Source organism: Saimiri boliviensis, chromosome 14 (genome assembly GCF_048565385.1).
Source record: "Saimiri boliviensis isolate mSaiBol1 chromosome 14, mSaiBol1.pri, whole genome shotgun sequence".
NCBI lineage: Eukaryota > Metazoa > Chordata > Mammalia > Primates > Cebidae > Saimiri > Saimiri boliviensis.
The window spans coordinates 72,509,002-72,525,623 of record NC_133462.1 but is presented as its reverse complement, the minus strand read 5'-3'; the positions used below and the strand labels follow the sequence as shown (position 1 = coordinate 72,525,623).

Genomic DNA, 16,622 nt, shown 5'->3' with positions numbered 1-16,622 from the left:
AGCAACCAGCGAAAGCTGAGCTTTGGATTTACTGAGCCCCAAGCTATCGAGCATTTCTGGGGTTCTGGGGGAACTCAGGCACTTATTAGGGATAGCCTATTTGCTCTCACTATATCCTTGGATATGGAAACATTCAATAAACTGGAAATAGAGCAAATATTCCTGCGACCAACTAACAATAGAGGAAAGGCATCAGTGGGGTCAGGCTTTCCTTCCACTGGAAGAGCAAGTACATTTCCATTCTGCAGGTGTCTGGGTGCAACCCCTTTCTACATCCTAAAAGACAACTTGCCAAGGTTACAGAGTAAATCAGTGATTAACCTCAGTCCACAGTGTTCTTTAATGCACAGTTTACAAAGCCAGCACGGTGATGAACCAGCCAACTCTTCTGAAGATTCACCCACTCTGGACAGACCATTCTGGAGGTCAGTACTAGGGCAGAACTGAGCAAAAGTTAGCTGTGCTCACTTTTGCCAAACAGCAAGGTTTCTCTCTAAACACCCACACATGGTTTCAGGGGCACCACACACACACACACACACGCACGCACAACCACAAGGAATTTTTATTTTCTTCAATCCCAATCCAGAGTCAGAAACAGCTGCCAAGTAAGTCCCTCTGACAGCACCTCCTACGCAACAAGACGCCAGAGCTGCAAACTGCACTCGGTAGGCGTTTTAATTGTGAACCCAGATGCTCTACCCCTTCAGTCCTGGGCTCTGACCTTTCACTTGAAAGTCAATTTGTCAGTCTGCTCCGTGCGTCTGAAGAAATCATCAAAGCCGCCCTGCTGAGGGGCTCCCCATAGTCTTCTCGTCTGTGGCTGCAACAATGCTACACTACACTAGGGGAAGAATGTAGGGGCACAGAGAGACCTCACAGCCCCCCTCAGCGCTGCTTGGGTGCATTATCTCAAGGGAGACTGTATCACACAGGGATGGACACTGAGTATCTTTAAGGAGGGAAGGAGGAAGCAGAGGCAAAAAGCCATCCTGAACCATTGCTTCCAGCCCCTTCCCCCACCAACCTGCCCAGCAGAACCCCATGGACAGGTAGGAGAGAAGGGCTGTCCAGAGGCCCCTTAAGCCCACACAAGCCTGATTTGGGGAGTTTCCATTTGCTGCCAGCACAAAGGCTCAAGTCTGGACATGTTGTTCTGTGCAGAAGGCAAAGGAGATGAGCATCATCAGAAATACTCTAAATGTGAAAACAGCTAGAGAGGCACAGGAGCTGACCGAAGGCAACCCCCTCACCTTAACTTAGAGGACTCTCAGGGACATACCCCTCTAGTTGCTTGAAAGACACCTAGACCAGACCAATTCCCCCTGTCTATTTCTCAGGTTGCATTATTTAGGGTTTTCCAGAGGAACACGACTAATAGGATAGATGTATATATGAAAGGGAGTTTATTAAAGAGTATTGACTCACACCATGAAAAGGTGAAGTCCCATGATAGGCTGTCTGCAAGCTGAGGAGCAAGGAAACCAGTCCAAGTCCCAAAACTTCAAAAGTAGGGAAGCCCACAGTGCAGCCTTCAGTCTGTGGCCAAAGACCTGAGAGCCCCTGGCAAATCACTGGTGTAAGTCTAAGATTCTAAAAGCTGAGAAACTTAGAGTCTGATGTTCTAGGGCAGGAAGCATCCAGCAGGGGAAAAAGATGGCCAGAAGACTCAGCCAGGCTAGTCTTGCCAAGTTCTTCTGCCTGCTTTTATTCTAGCTGCACTAGCAGCTGATTAGATTGTACCCACCCAGATTGAGAGTGGGTCTGCCTCTCCCAGTTTACTGACCCAAGTGTTAATCTCTTTTGGAAACACCCTTACAGACACATCCAGCAACAGTACTTTGCATCCTTTAATCCAATCAAGTTGACACTCAATATTAACCATCACAGGGACTTAGAACTCTTTCTAGTTCCTATCCATCCAGAATAGCAGCCTCAGCTTTTGAACTTTCTTTCCTATACCACCTACAACTACATCTTGCCCACCACCATATGTATACACTACACATGTACATGTAAATCATCATCATCACCACAACCAGATTATAACTTCCAGGTCCTCTTCCAGTCCCATTGAACCCTGTTAAGGGACTGGCCAATGTGAGAAGTTAGTTGTTGTGAAGGATATGCATGGGAAAGCATCCTCTGGGAGTCAAACATCCGGGATCATAGCCAGATCTGCCCCTGACCAGCCATGTTAGCTAGGGTATATCCCTTGACAATTCAGAGTCACTGAAGCTTTACCAAATTATGGTTTTTGTTTTGCTTTGCTTTAAGTTAAAGAAAAGTCCTTTGGACAATGCTGATATAGGGCAAGTAAGCAACCATTTCTCTGGAATCAATATTGGATAGAAGCTTTGTTGTTTGTATATTGTTCATTTGCTATATACAGTAGTGGACAGAGGGAAGGTAGAGAAGGTGAATCATTTTGTATTCAATGCCAGGGGATTTCTGGGGGGAAAGGGATAAGAAACCTACAGTTGGAACCAGGATATGTAGCTTGTGAGATGATTTAGGGTAGGTGAGGGTGACCTTGATGAAGCTCCAGTAACAAAGAAGAGGTATAATTCCTAAAAATAAAATTTCCTACAGAAAAAAGAGGCTAATTGTCCAGACTCAGAAGAGCATCTAAGGTAGTGTGGCCCATAGACCAAATGTATTAAAACCATGGAGGAGGAGTGGAGAAAAATTCTTACAAAGAACATTCCTCTGTACAGGCATTATGGAAAACAGTATAGAAATTCTTCAAAAAATTAAAATTGGAAATGCCAAATAAGCAATTCCATTTTCTTTTGGGTTTATATTTCAAAAGAAATGAAATCAGTACATGAAAGAGATATCTGCCTTTCCATGCCCTAGCAGCATTATTCACAATAGCAAAGACATGGAATCAACCTAAGTGTCCATAAATGAATAAATGGATGAAGAAAAGATGGTACATACACACAATGGAACACTGTTTCACCTTGAAAACAGAAATCATGTCATTTGTGACAATATGAAGTAAGACATTATGTTAAGTGAAATAAGCCAGCCACAGAAAAATACCATATGATCTCACATACATGTGGAATTTAAGAAAGTCAAACTCATAGGACAGATAGTTGAATGGTGGTTACCAGAGACTAGGGGGAGGAAGCACTGGGGACATGTTGGCCAAAAGATACAAAATTTCAGTTAGATAGGAGGAATACGTTCCAAAGATCTATTATACAACATGATGACTATAGTTAATAACAATATTTTGCAGGAATAACTGTGGTATAGCCATAGAATGAGATATTGTTCAGTAATAAAATGAATAACTGCTGGTTTGTACAACAACAGAAACAACTCTCGAAAGCATTTTGTGAGTGGACAAAGCCAGCCATATGAGAGTAGACATCATATGAGTCTATTTAAATGAAATTCTAGAAAAAAAAAATAATTTGGTATGACACAAACCAGAATGGCAGTTGCTTAGGAGCAGGAATTGACTGGAAAGGGAAATGGAAACATTTCTGGAGTTATGAAAATGTATCTTAAGAGAGGTCATATATATGGTCAAGAAAATAATATGGTTATAAAACAAAAAAATTTAGAATGGGAATTCCATTGCAATGTTTATGAATTTGAGTTCTTAAACATGATGAAAGTGTTAGTGGAAGGACAGTAGAGCAGTGATGGTAAACTTATATATAGAATAGGTATCTATTTCAATGAGGATAATTTCTGCCCCTACCATGATGGAAGGGTTCAATATAATCAGCTTCTACCAGGTAGTTGACTGGCACTCCTTGATAGAGTGTCATCCTGGTTCTCAGACTTGGCTGCTTCTCCTGATCAATGGGGAATTCAGCTGAGTTACTAGGCAGGTCACCATGATGAGACGAAGTCCTTGTCATTAGACTCCTGCACAGCCTTCATCCCTGCCCCTATGGCTGCTCTGGAGTCCACTGGTCTAACACCAGGGAAATATTCTGATGGACATCTTTAGGAACCACAACAGAAAGTCATTTTTTCTTCCTGATTATTTAAAGTTTTCCCCACAGTGGGAACCTTTGCGGAATCATGTAGATGAAGCACAAATATTCTCATACACTGGGTTCATTCTCCCTGATCTTCTCCATCACCAATTCTCCAACATTATTCCTTCCAAGCCTCTAACTGTCTGGCCAAACCATTAGCCACTGTCCAGGAATTGGATCTAGATCATTGCCTTAGGCAATCTTTCCTGGACAATTAGATGTACCACTAAACATCTGTTCCCAGGAGAACTTAATATTCTCAATTGTGCTTTGGGACCACCCTTGAGTGGAGTTAATGCACTACAGCAACACTTAAAACCAAGAAAATTGACAAGCTCATTGCCATACGCTAGAGAGGAGATTTGCCTAGCCACAGGGAGAACATCAAATCTCTCCAGGACCCTGGGGGGAGTGGGATTAGGATGGGGCCTGGGTGGGGCATGGGGCTGGGATTTCTACAACTGCATTTGAAGGAAGCCTGGACTGAGGCTACCAGTGTTGTGGCTCACATTCCCTTTGGTTCTGCCCTGCATTCCACTGTCACTGGAAAACCCCATCAAGCTGCCAACACACTTGGGAGGTGTACCCACCATTCCTCATCCCAGGTTTACACTCCAATACAAATATAGGCTGTTAAAATACGTCCTGCCTCTGTGGTGGGCAGAAATCTAGAGAAATTCAGAGGAAAATAATGCTTTAGAAATGGTTTCATTTCTGAGAAGTTTAATTTCCAAAACTTGCCCCAGTAACAACATTTTCTTGTAGTTCAAGATCAGAGCTAGACTCCCTTGGTGGCCTTTTAACCTGAAGTAACCCACTAGCCCAGTTGGTGCCCCCAACTCGTTTAACTCTGTGATGTAGCTTATAAAAAGATGTGGCCTCTAGTCTGTCAAATACTGCACATTCCACAGTTCTTGCGCAGGCCACTTCCTTCCCTATGGAGTCACTGCCTGACTTTTCCAAAGCTGATATTAATATCACAGACCATTATAATATAGTTATTTTCATGGACGGCAGGGAGGAAGTCACGTGGCATTAATTGGTCCCATGGGGTCCTGGAAGTCTCCATTTAACATGTTGTTTTTACTCACATAAGCAGCAATGAAGTGGAAACAGTGAGGAAGTCACTGTGATTGTATTAAATGAGTATTTTTTTCTAGAACTTGTTTGCTTAATGTGTCATTATTTCTTTTTTAATTATATGAACACAGGTAGTTGCTAGGTCAAAGGTACACATGCATCTTCTTAAATGCATATGCACAGACACACACAAACACATATTTCTAGGCCACTGTCAATTTGACTTATTTTAACCTCTGCTGTGGTGTCAACCTATTGAAGGGCTGGGGCACAGAGAAGCTAACCAAGGATCTGTGAGCTTTTGTAGTTCAGGGAAAAAATATCAAAAGCTCCTGATTATAAAAAGATACAGATGTCATCATCTTTAAATTACTAAATCAAGTGGACTTTGTATCAAAATGTTATCACCACAATCCACTACTTTGTGTTTGCTTCATAAATTTTACTTTTCAAAAGCTCATCACATGCATCATTGTTGATCATTATAATAGGTCTTTGAGGTATGTAGGGTCAGAATTATTATTCTGTTTCTCAAAGAACTGATGTCATCAAGGTGCATTTACTTTTTAATGATTATGTAACTAATAAGAGGTGGTCTGAAAAACCCAAGGGGACCCAAGAAACAAGTTGTGACTCCAAAGATACCTTTTGCCATAGCATAGAGGATTTCATCAGCTGGATGGGTGGACATAGCAAATCTTAGACTGGGCTGCGGCAAAGTTCTGCAAGCCCTCTTCCCTCCCCAGGTAACTACACGCACTAACTCTGTGTTCTTAGGAAAGTCTTCACCAACTGTAGTGATGAAATTCTATTTTCCCATCAACAATTCACGTGAAAATGGACATGAAAGCAGGTAGATGATGAGAAGCCCTCTTAGAATGTTTCTGTTTGAAAGTGTTGATATTAGGATACTCTTAGATTTCTTTGGCATAAAAAATAATTCTTTTGACAAAAATGAGCCAGGAAAACAGCTACTAAATATCTCCCAAAGTGGCAGTGGTCATGGAATGTGAATTCTACTTCTCTTGAAGATTCTGAAATAAGAAAAATAAGATTCTGATAAGGAGATATATATATAATTTTTCCCAATCAGGGAGAATTTTAGTGTGGTTCACCCTGAAGGCTGGATATTAGTGTGAACAAATATTTACAACTTTTTATACACTACTAATAAAATTTCATTCTCATGGTCAATAGGTCAATCAGGCAGGTAATAAACAAGCACATGTTGGCTTAATTTACTTAAGAAAGCAAATTAAGTGTTGACAATTTAGATCAAGGAACTAAAATACGATTTAATTCACAAATGATCCATTGACTTTAGAACAAATAACTGAAAATAGCTCCATAACCACAGATGCGACAGCTCCTCCTGGGACACTGTCACCTAATCTTTACTCAAATGAATGCATGCATTCCCACCAGAATACAGGGTTCGGGGACACATGGCTCCATTCACATCAACGCCATTCTCAGAAGCATGACTAGGTGGGTCATGCTTCTCCTACAGATGATATTTAACTGCCTTCATCTTCACAGAGAAGAGCAATCACCTCACTGAGCTTTAGAGCATATAGAGGCTAAAAACCACTCTACAGAAGAAATCCAGAATTTCCAGTGGTGCTGCAGGAGATGAAGCTGTACACAGGCTACTGAGGACTGAAGGACAAGTTACTTAGGATTCAGGAATGACTACCCAGCTTGTGAATGGACTAAGGCCTTTCATTCTCCTGCTCCTTCTCCTCCTCCCTTGATCTTTTAATTGCTCATAAAAGCTCTATGAGGTCAGCAGAACAACATGCAAAGAATGTCTTCAAATAGTCTGTTTGGTTTATTTTGAGTCAATCAAGTTAAAGTGTTTTAAGAGAAAATCAAATTTTTTGGCTAACTAGAGGATTGGAGGTCATGTGTGGATTTTGATTGCCCATACCATGAGTGTCCAATCAAGAATGAGACTCACATAAGCAGAGAATGAGAAGCTATGAGGGATAAAATGGAATTATTTTTCAGCTTTTCACATTTGAGAGATTCAGAAACCGATGCCCAGGGAGCATAAGGTATTTGATGTAATGTCACAGAACTTGCTTAAAGTAGAATAAAGAAGCACAAAGTCATTTAATATTTGATAACTAGCCTCAAGTATGTTATATTGAATATATGTATATATTCAATGAAAGTTTCATTGGTTTTGGTTGTTAAATGGTTTTTAAATGGTTGTTTTCCCATCACAGATCTGTGAAGACAATTTTATAAGTCATTTGTTAATAATATTTTATTTCAAAGCAAACTATCCATCAGGCAATCATAAAGCATGCTAGAAGGTGGCATGCCTTTTGTTTCACAGAAGAGGACAGAGTGAGATATATCTGATGACAGAAGCACAGAAATTCCTTTGAGCCATTACCCAACCTGCTACTCTTCCCACAGAGAGATCTTAAAGGAATGCACAAAGTGAACACAACTATTCCTCCAGGGAGGTAGAAAGCAGGAGTGAGCAGGCAGGGAAATAAGAAAAAAAATCAATCTTTCCCTCCCCTAACTTTCTTGTCACTGTACACACTCTCCCCTCTTATGTCTGGACGGTATGATTTTAAATTTTACACAACCTGAAAGAAGGAAAGGTCCTCTGTCGACACTGGAGAGGTAATAGGGCTTGGCATGAGGAGAGATGAAATTCAAGTTACACTTGAGACAACTTTAATTTCAATTTATAATAAAACTCTATTACAAGCCTGTACTACAGACAGTCAGTAGAAGACTCAACTCAAGAGCAGAAAGGCCTCTGGAGGAACATAGTAGACATGGAAAATGACTTTTGCATGGGAGAAGGCAGAAAGAATAAAGAATACAGAGAAGAGGAAAAAATAAAGCCTCCAGCAAGTAGACCAGGTCCTTCTCAACCCTCAGAAAAATTCAGGAAAGGAATATTTACAGTACTGTGGATTGAAGAAAAGCCAAATAAACCCTCCGTAATAATACCTTGTCTTATAAATTTGCAAAAATAATCACTGGAGTAAATGACAGGGTTAATGTAATTCCAGGGGAAAGTGAAATAAGAAAGACATCTTTCATTTTCTCTATGGGCACTGAAAATAGCTGGTGGCAATATAAGGTCGTCTCAGAAATCTTATTGGCCACATTTACTCCTCTCATTTAAATGTTGATATGTGTGACATATAATATGTTCTGTTAATTTAGCCTCTTAACGTAACTTCGTGGTTAGAGTCCTTGTCTGGACTTCAGAAGTTTGTAGGACTCAAGGGAAGAAGATTCTACAACCCAGCAGACTTCCAAGAAAGCAATCACCCAGAAGAATGTATTCAAGTGTACATGTCTGACTGAGCTGCTTCACAATTTCAAAGCAGGTGAGAAACTTCAGATGGGTGTTCTGTTGTTTCTTTTTTCCCTTTCTTCTTGCCCCGTGTTGCTTTTTGGTAAATTATGAAGGTGAAGGGGAAAGTCAGTAAGTGTGGAGGGACATGAAAGAGGTGTGAAGATACCGGGAAAGGAGTCAGGAGGGAAGAAGGCAGTTTGCTCTTGTGAGATAAAGACGGATTGACGAGCTCACAGCCTCAAGGGAAGCTGCTGCTCTCAGTTTATCACATCCAGGAAAAGTTCTCATAAGAAAGAACAAATAATGGTTCCAGTTTCCTTCAGTCTTAATATAGAAGGACCCTAAAGGTCCAAAACAATTTTAGAAAGAGAGCCACAGGGTGGGGAGGGAAAAGTATTGTGCACCTCTGAGGAAATGAGGGGGAAGACTAACAATATGGTTTTCACGTGGCTGCGACAATCTCTGTGGGCTCTCACCTCAGATCCACTGCATCCTTCTGACCCTGAGACATTTATTGTTAAATTTTCTAAAGAAAAAAAAATCTGCTTTGGAAATAACTCCCTGGATTATTCTATTCTACAGCAAACTATTTAAGGCTAAGCGGTTAGTACTTGGAAGCATTTGTGTCATTCAGAGGGATGAATAGACAAAATCACAAGTCTCATTTCCCTTCTCACTGAGTCACTATATAACTAAAGTAATCAAAGAAAGACAATCTGTCTTGACTTTATAGAAAAAGTATTTTGCAAATACTCTAACAAATATAATTTTGGAAAAGTCATCTGAAATCAATAAAATACTCCAAATATAGTTTTCCTTCATTCAGTCATTTTTCATTATAGGATTTTGAGGATGACCTAAATCTTATGTGAAATTGGGTATGTTGTTACATACACAAAATATGTTTATTAATTCTTGAACCAAGTAGGCCCCAGCATTTCTTCTCCTTTTTTTTTTTTTTAAATGTATTTAAGTTCGGGGATACATGTGTAGAACTTACAGGTTTGTTACACAGGTATACATGTGCCATGGTGGATTACTGTACCCATCAGCCCTTCATCTACATTAGGTATTTCTCCTAATGCTATCCCTTTCCTTGCTCCCCACCCCCCAACAGGTTCTGGTGTGTGATGTCACCGTCCTTGTACTTGTATGTTCTCATTGTTCAACTCTCACTTAGGAGTGAGAACATGCGGTGTTTGGATTTCTGTTCCTGTGTTAGTTTGCTGAGAATGATGGTTTCCAGCTTCATCCACATCCCTGCAAAGGAAATTAACTCATCCTTTTTTATGGCTGCATAGCATTCCATGGTGTATATGTGCCACATTTTCTTTATCTCATTTATCATTGATGGACATTTGGGTTGGTTCCAGGTCTTTGATATTCTGAATAGTGCTGCAATAAACATATGTGTGCATGTGTCTTTATAGTAGAATGATTAATAATCCTTTGGGTATGTACCCAGTAATGGGATTTTTGGGTCAAATGATATTTCTAGTTCTAGATCCTTGAGGAATCACCACATTGTCTTCCACAATGGTCAAACTGATTTACACTCCCACCAGCAGTATAAAAGCGTTTCTAGTTCTCCACATCCACTCCAGCATCTGTTGTTTCCCAACTTTTTAATGATCGCCGTTCTAACTGGCATGAGATGGTGTCTCATTGTGGTTTTGATTTGTCTGTCTCTAATAACCAGTGATGATGAGCCTTTTTTCATATGTTTGTTGGCCACATAATTGTCTTATTTTAAAAGTGTCTGTTCATATTCTTCACCCACTTTTTGAAGAGGTTGTTTTTTGCTTGTAAATTTAATTTCCTTATAGATTCTGGATATTACCCCTTTCTCAGATGGATAGATTGTAAAATTTTCTTCCATTCTGTAAGTTGCCTGATCACTCTGGGGACAATTTATTTTGCTGTGCAGACACTCTTTAGTTTGTTTAGATCCCATTTGTCAATTTTGGCTTTTATTGCCATTGCTTTTGGTGTTTTAGTCATGAAGTCTTTACTCATGCCTATGTCCTGAATAGTATTGCCTAGGTTTTCTTCTCTGGTTTTTATTGATTTTATGTTTTACATTTAAATCTTTAATCCATCTTGAGTTAATTTTTGTATAAAGTGTAAGGAAGGGGTCTAGTTTCAGTTTTCTGCTATGGCTAGCCAGTTTTCCCAACACCCTTTGTTAAATAGGGAATCTTTTCCCCATTGCTTGTTCTTGACAGGTTTGTCAAACATCAGATGGCTGTGGATATGTGGTGTTATTTCTCAGGCCTCTGCTCTGCTCCATTGGTCTATATATCTGTTTTGGTACCAGTAGCATGCTGTTTTGGTTACTGTAGCCTTGTAGTATTGTTTGAAGTCAGGCAGTGCGATGCTTCCAGTTTTGTTTTTTTCTTAGGATTTCTTGGCTATACAGGCTCTTTTTTTGGTTCCATATAAAATTTGAAGTAGTTTTTTCCTAATTCTGTGAAGTCAATGGTAGCTTGATGGGAATAGCATTCAATCTATAAATTACTTTGGGCAGTATGACCATTTTCACAATATTGATTCTTCCTATCCATGAGCATGGAATATTTTTCCATTTGTTTGTGTCCTCTCTTATTTCCTTGAGCAGTGGTTTGTAGTTCTCCTTGAAGAGCTCCTTCACTTCCCTTGAAAGTTATATTCCTCGGTAATTTATCTCTTTGTAGTAATTGTGACTGGGAATTCACTCATGACTTTTCTCTGTTGGTCTGCTATTGGTGTATAGGAATGCTTGTGATTTTTGCACATTGATTTTGTATCCTGACACTTTCTGAAGTTGCTTACCAGCTTAAGAAGTTATCTGGCTGAGACAATGTGGTTTTCTAAATATATCATCACGTCATTGGCAAAACAACGCAGTTTGACTTCCTCTTTTCCTAATTTAATACACTTTATTTATTTCTCTTGCCTGATTGCCCTGGCCAGAACTTTCAATATTATGTTGAATAGGAGTGGTGATAGAGGGCATCTTTGTCTTATGCCTGTTTTCAAAGGGAATGCTTCCAGTTTTTGCCCATTCAGTATGGTATTGGCTGTAGGCTTGTCATAAATAGCTCTTATTATTTTGTAATATGCTCCACCAATACCTAGTTTATTGAGAATTTTTGGCATGAAGGGGTGTTGATTTTTGTCAAAGGCCTTTTCTGCATCTATTGAGATAATCATGTGCTTTTTGTCATTGGTTCTGTTTACGTGGTGGATTACATTTATTGATTTGTATATGTTGAACCAGCCTTGCATCCCAGGGCTGAAGCTGACCTGATTGTGGTGGATAAGCTTTTTGATGTGCTGCTGGATTCTGTTTGCCAGTATTTTATTGAGGATTTTTGCATTGATGTATCTCAGGGATATTGGCCTGAAATTTTCTTTTTTGTTGTTGTTGTTGTGTGTCTGACAGGTTTTGGTATCAGGATAATGTTGGCCTTATAAAATGAATTAGGGAGGAGTCCCTCTTTTTCTTTTGTTTGGAATAGTTTTAGAAGGCAGGGTACCAGCTCCTCTTTGTACCTTCGGTAGAATTTGGCTGTGAGTCTATCTGCTCCTGGGCTGTTTTTAGTTGGTAGGCTATTAGTTACTGCCTCAATTTCAGAACTTGTTATTGGTCTATTCAGGCATTTGACCTCTTGGTTTAGTCTTGGGAGTGTGTATGTGTCCAGGAATTTATCCATTTCTTCCAGATTTTCTAGATTATTTGCATAGAAGTGTTTATAGTATTCTCTGATAGTAGTAGTTTGTATTTCTGTGGAATCAGTGGTAATATCTTCTTTATCACTTTTTATTGTATCTATTTGATTCCTCTCTTTTCTTCTTTATTAGTCTGGCTAGCAGTCTATCTATTTTGTTAATCTTTTCAAAAAACAGCTCCTGGATTCACGGATTCTTTGAAGGATTGTGTGTGTGTGTATGTGTGTGTGTGTGTGTGTGTGTGTGTGTGTGTGTGTTCGTATATCCTTCATTTCAGCTCTAATCTCAGTTATTTTGTGTCTTCTGCCAGCTTTTGAATTTGTTTGATCTTGCTTCTCTAGTTCTTGTATTTGTGATGTTAGGGTGTTAATTTTAGATCTTTCCCACTTTCTCGTATGGGCTTTTAGTGCTACAAATTTTCCTCGAAACACTGCTTTAGTTGTATCCCAGAGATTCTGGTATGTTGTGTCTTTGTTCTCATTGGTTTCAAAGAACTTATTTATTTCTGCCTTAATTTTGTTATTTACCCAGTAGTCATTCAGGAGCAGGTTGTTCAGTTTCCATGTAGTTATGTGGTTTTGAGAGTTCCTTCCCTCCTTCCCTCCTTCCTTCCTCCCTCCTTCCCTCCCTCCCTCCCCCCCCCCCCATCTTTCTTGAAATGGAGTCTCACTCTGTCACCCAGGCTGGAGTGCAGTGGCATGTTCACTACTGCAACCTCTGCCTTCTGGGTTCAAGCAATTCTTCTCCCTCAGCCTCCCAAGTAGCTGGGATTACAGGCGCCCACGACCACACCTGGCTAATTTTTGTATTTTTAGTAGAGATGAGGTTTCACCATGTTAGCCAGGCTTGAGTGAGTTTCTCAATCCTGAGTTCTAATTTGATTGCCATGTGGTCTGACAGACTGTTTGTAATGATTTCCAGTGCTTTACATTTGCTGAGGAGTGTTTTACTTCCAATTAACATGGTCAATTTTAGAATAAGTGTGATGTGCTGCTGAGAAGAATGTATATTCTCTTGATTTTGGGAGAAGGCTTCTGTAGATGTCTATTATGACCGTTTGGTCCAGAGCTGAGTTCAAGTCCTGCATATCCTTGTTAATTTTCTGTCTAGTTGATCTAATAGTGACAATGGGGTGTTAAAATCTCCCACTACTATTATGTGGGAGTCTATATCTCTTTGTAGGTCTCTAAGAACTTGCTTTATGAATCTGGGTGCTCTTGTATTGGGGACATATCTATTTAAGATAGTTAGCTCTTCTAGTTGCATTGATCCCTTTACCATTATGTAAAGCCTTTCTTTGTCTTTCTTAATCTTTGTTGGTTTAAAGTCTGTTTTATCAGAGACTAGGATTGCAACCCCTGCTGTTTTTTGCTTTCCATTTGCTTGGTAAATCTGTCTTCATCCCTTTACTTTGAGCCTATGTGTGTCTTTGCACTTGAGATGGGTCTCCTAAATACCTCACACTGATGGGTCTTGACCCTTTATCTAATTTGCCAGTCTGTGTCTTTTAATTGGGGATTTAGCCCATTTACATTTAAGGTTAATATTGTTATGTGTAAATTTGATCCTGTTATTATGATGCTAGCTGGTTATTTTGCCCATTCGTTGATGCAGTTTCTTCAGTGTCAATGGTCTTTACAATTTGGTATGTTTTTGCAGTGGCTGGTACCAGTTTTTCCTTTTTATATTTAGTGCTTTCTTCAAAAGCTCTAATAAGGCAGGCCTAGTGGTGACCAAATCCCTCAGCATTTGCTTATCTGTAAAGGATTTTATTTCTCCTTCACTTATGTGCAATGCAAGACTGTGGGAAGAGCGTGGTATCTAGGCCAAGTGTACTATTCCTCATGGCACAGTCCTCATGACTTCTCTGGGCTAGGGGAGGGAATTTGCCAACCCCTTGCACTTCCTGGGTGAGGTGACACCCCACCCTGCTTCTGCTCGCTCTCCATGGGCTGCACTCACTATCTAATCAGTCCCAATGAGATGAACTGGGTACCTCAGTTGGAAAGGCAGGTATCACCCACATTCTGCATTGGTCTCATGGGGAGTTGTAGACTGGAGGTGTTCATATTCAGCTATCTTGCCTAGAATCACATTTCTTCTTTTGGATGCAGACCTGGCTTATAATTTCTGTGAAAGAGTATGAATCAGAGTATTTGATCACTGAATATACTGACTATTCTTAAGGACAGTTACTCTGTGATATTTAACCATCCATAGACTTAGAAAAGTTTCTTAGTTACCAATTGCTATGTCACAAACGAGCCCAAAACTTAGCTGCTTAGAATAATAAACATCTACAATCTCACAATTTCTATGAGTCAAGAATCTGGGCATGGCTTAGCTGAGTGCATTCTGGTTCCAGGTCTCTTGCAAAGCTGCAATGATGGTATGAGCTGTGCTGCAGTGATCTCAAAGCCTGACTGGGGGAGGATCTGCTTCCAAGATTGCTCATGCAACTCTTGGCAAGCTTCAGGTGATCACTGGCTATTGATCAGGTTTATAAGGGTTTTTTTTTAATTTGTTTTTTAGGATTTGTGGATTTTTTGTTTTGTTTTGTTTTTGTTATCTGGACATCTCCATAGGGCTGTATACAATATGGCAGCATACGTCCCAAAGCTTGAGGGCTCCCAAAGAGAGAGCTCCAGAGAGGACATCTAAGACAGAAGCCATAGTCTTTTTCTAACCTAATCTTATTAGGAATATCTCTTTGTTTTCTGCCATGTTCTAGTCATTAGATGTGAGTTCAGCTATGCTGAAGAGAACAGCATCAATACCAGGAGGCAGGGATAAATGGAGGACATCTTAGCAGCTACCTACCACACAGGACATGACCTAAAACAGCAGCCTGAAATAGCAATACTTTATACAATTAATATATAAAATCAAGTTACTTCTGTTACCACTAAAAAAATACCAGTTAAACTGAATTTAGGGTGATTTACATCCAGGTAACCTATAAAGGCCATAATCCAAATGATCTGCCAAATATTGGAAACACAGTATAACAGATTTCTTGTTATCATCACTATTAAAGTAAGAGTCTAAAGACAAACAGTGTATTCATTCTAATGCATGGGTCCTGCTCCACTGGTTATGGTTACACTTCAGTCATTTGGTGAATGTAACAACTTGACATATGAACTGCCTTTGAAGGAAATTTGGTTTAGAAGCCTCAGAACTTCATCTCATAACAATTTGTCACTGAACATACACAGAATAATTATAAGAAATCTTACCTCGAGTCATTTTGTGTGTGTGTGTGTTTGCGCGTGCGTGTGTAAAAGAGAAAGAAGAAACAGTTAACCATATTCTGTATATGAGGTTGAAGATCTTTTCAACATATTGCAGCCATCGGCTTCATATCGAGGTAAAAGTTCACCAACCACAATTCAGAAATGTATGAATCTTGTCATGTCCTTCCAGATTGATGGGAGTTATAAAAACTAAATGGAGTTTAGAAATAGCAAAAAATAGGCCAGGCGCAGTGGCTCACACCAGTAATCCCAGCATTTTGGGAGGCCGAGGTGGGCAGATCACCTGAGGTCAGGAGTTTTCAACCAGCCTGGCCAACATGGCAAAACCCCCATCTCTACTAAAACTATGAAAAAAATTAGCCAGGCATGGTGGCCTGTGCCTGTAGTCACAGCTAATTTGGGAGGCTGAGGCAGAAGAATCGCTTGAACCCCAGGAGTTGGAGGTTGCTGTGAGCCGAGATTGCGCCCTTGCACTCCAGCCTGGGTGACAAGAACAAAACTTCAAGCAAAAATATTATTTTTAAAAAGTACTAGCCTGTCAGAATTTGATTTCATAATCTATTAAGGAAATTTACTGTCTCTAATTTGATTTTCTCAGAACTTATGACTTAGAATGATTCTAGAACATTTTAGAAAAAGGCTAATGCAAGCACAGTACACTTTCCTACAGCAGCAATGACATTACACATTTATAAAGTGAGGTGCAACATGTTTGGGACTCATCATGTTACCTTTGTGAAACCCAAATACACAAAAGCATCCAGCCGTAGTGACAGCCTGGCTACCTGTCCTAACTACCAAGCACTTTGGCTTATTCACACATTCACATTTTCCTTAACCAGGATACTTACTGACGCTATTTCTGTAAGTATGACATGATTGCAACTCTGAGAAGGCTTTTGTTCTCTAGTATTTGGAATCCTTAAAACTACTTCACTTAGTTGTTAGAAATGAAGCAAAATTGCACAGTTAAGAAAATTGCTGGAACTATAAAAACAGTTGGCTCCTTTTCCCTGATCCAGAAAGTACTGTGTGTTCTTTGGATCTCAGTCAAAATTTTGGGCAGATCCAGATAAGGTATCCAATAACTTCATTTTGTGTCCCCATTTTTCTTGCCCTCATTCCAGAAAAACTTGGATAGCTGCCTCCCAAATAATTTTATTGTGAGGGAAGTTATTATGAAAACATACTCCACTGGTTTTCACTGACCTCCAAAACACACTCCCTAATTAA

The 16,622-nt window shown here is 39.8% G+C and overlaps 1 long non-coding RNA gene across 8 annotated transcripts in view; it reads left to right on the top strand.

The window, feature by feature from the left end:
• Nucleotides 1-16,622, top strand: part of LOC120361575 (uncharacterized) — a 220,257-nt gene that overhangs the window by 141,926 nt on the left and 61,709 nt on the right. For 6 of the 8 annotated variants that reach the window (XR_012513574.1, XR_012513575.1, XR_005577751.2 and 3 more), the window contains exon 2: nucleotides 8,286-8,452. The exons of the other annotated variants lie outside the window; for them this stretch is intronic. This is a non-coding gene — a long non-coding RNA (uncharacterized LOC120361575). The remainder of the gene's footprint in view (nucleotides 1-8,285; nucleotides 8,453-16,622) is intronic. 8 annotated transcript variants of the gene reach the window in all.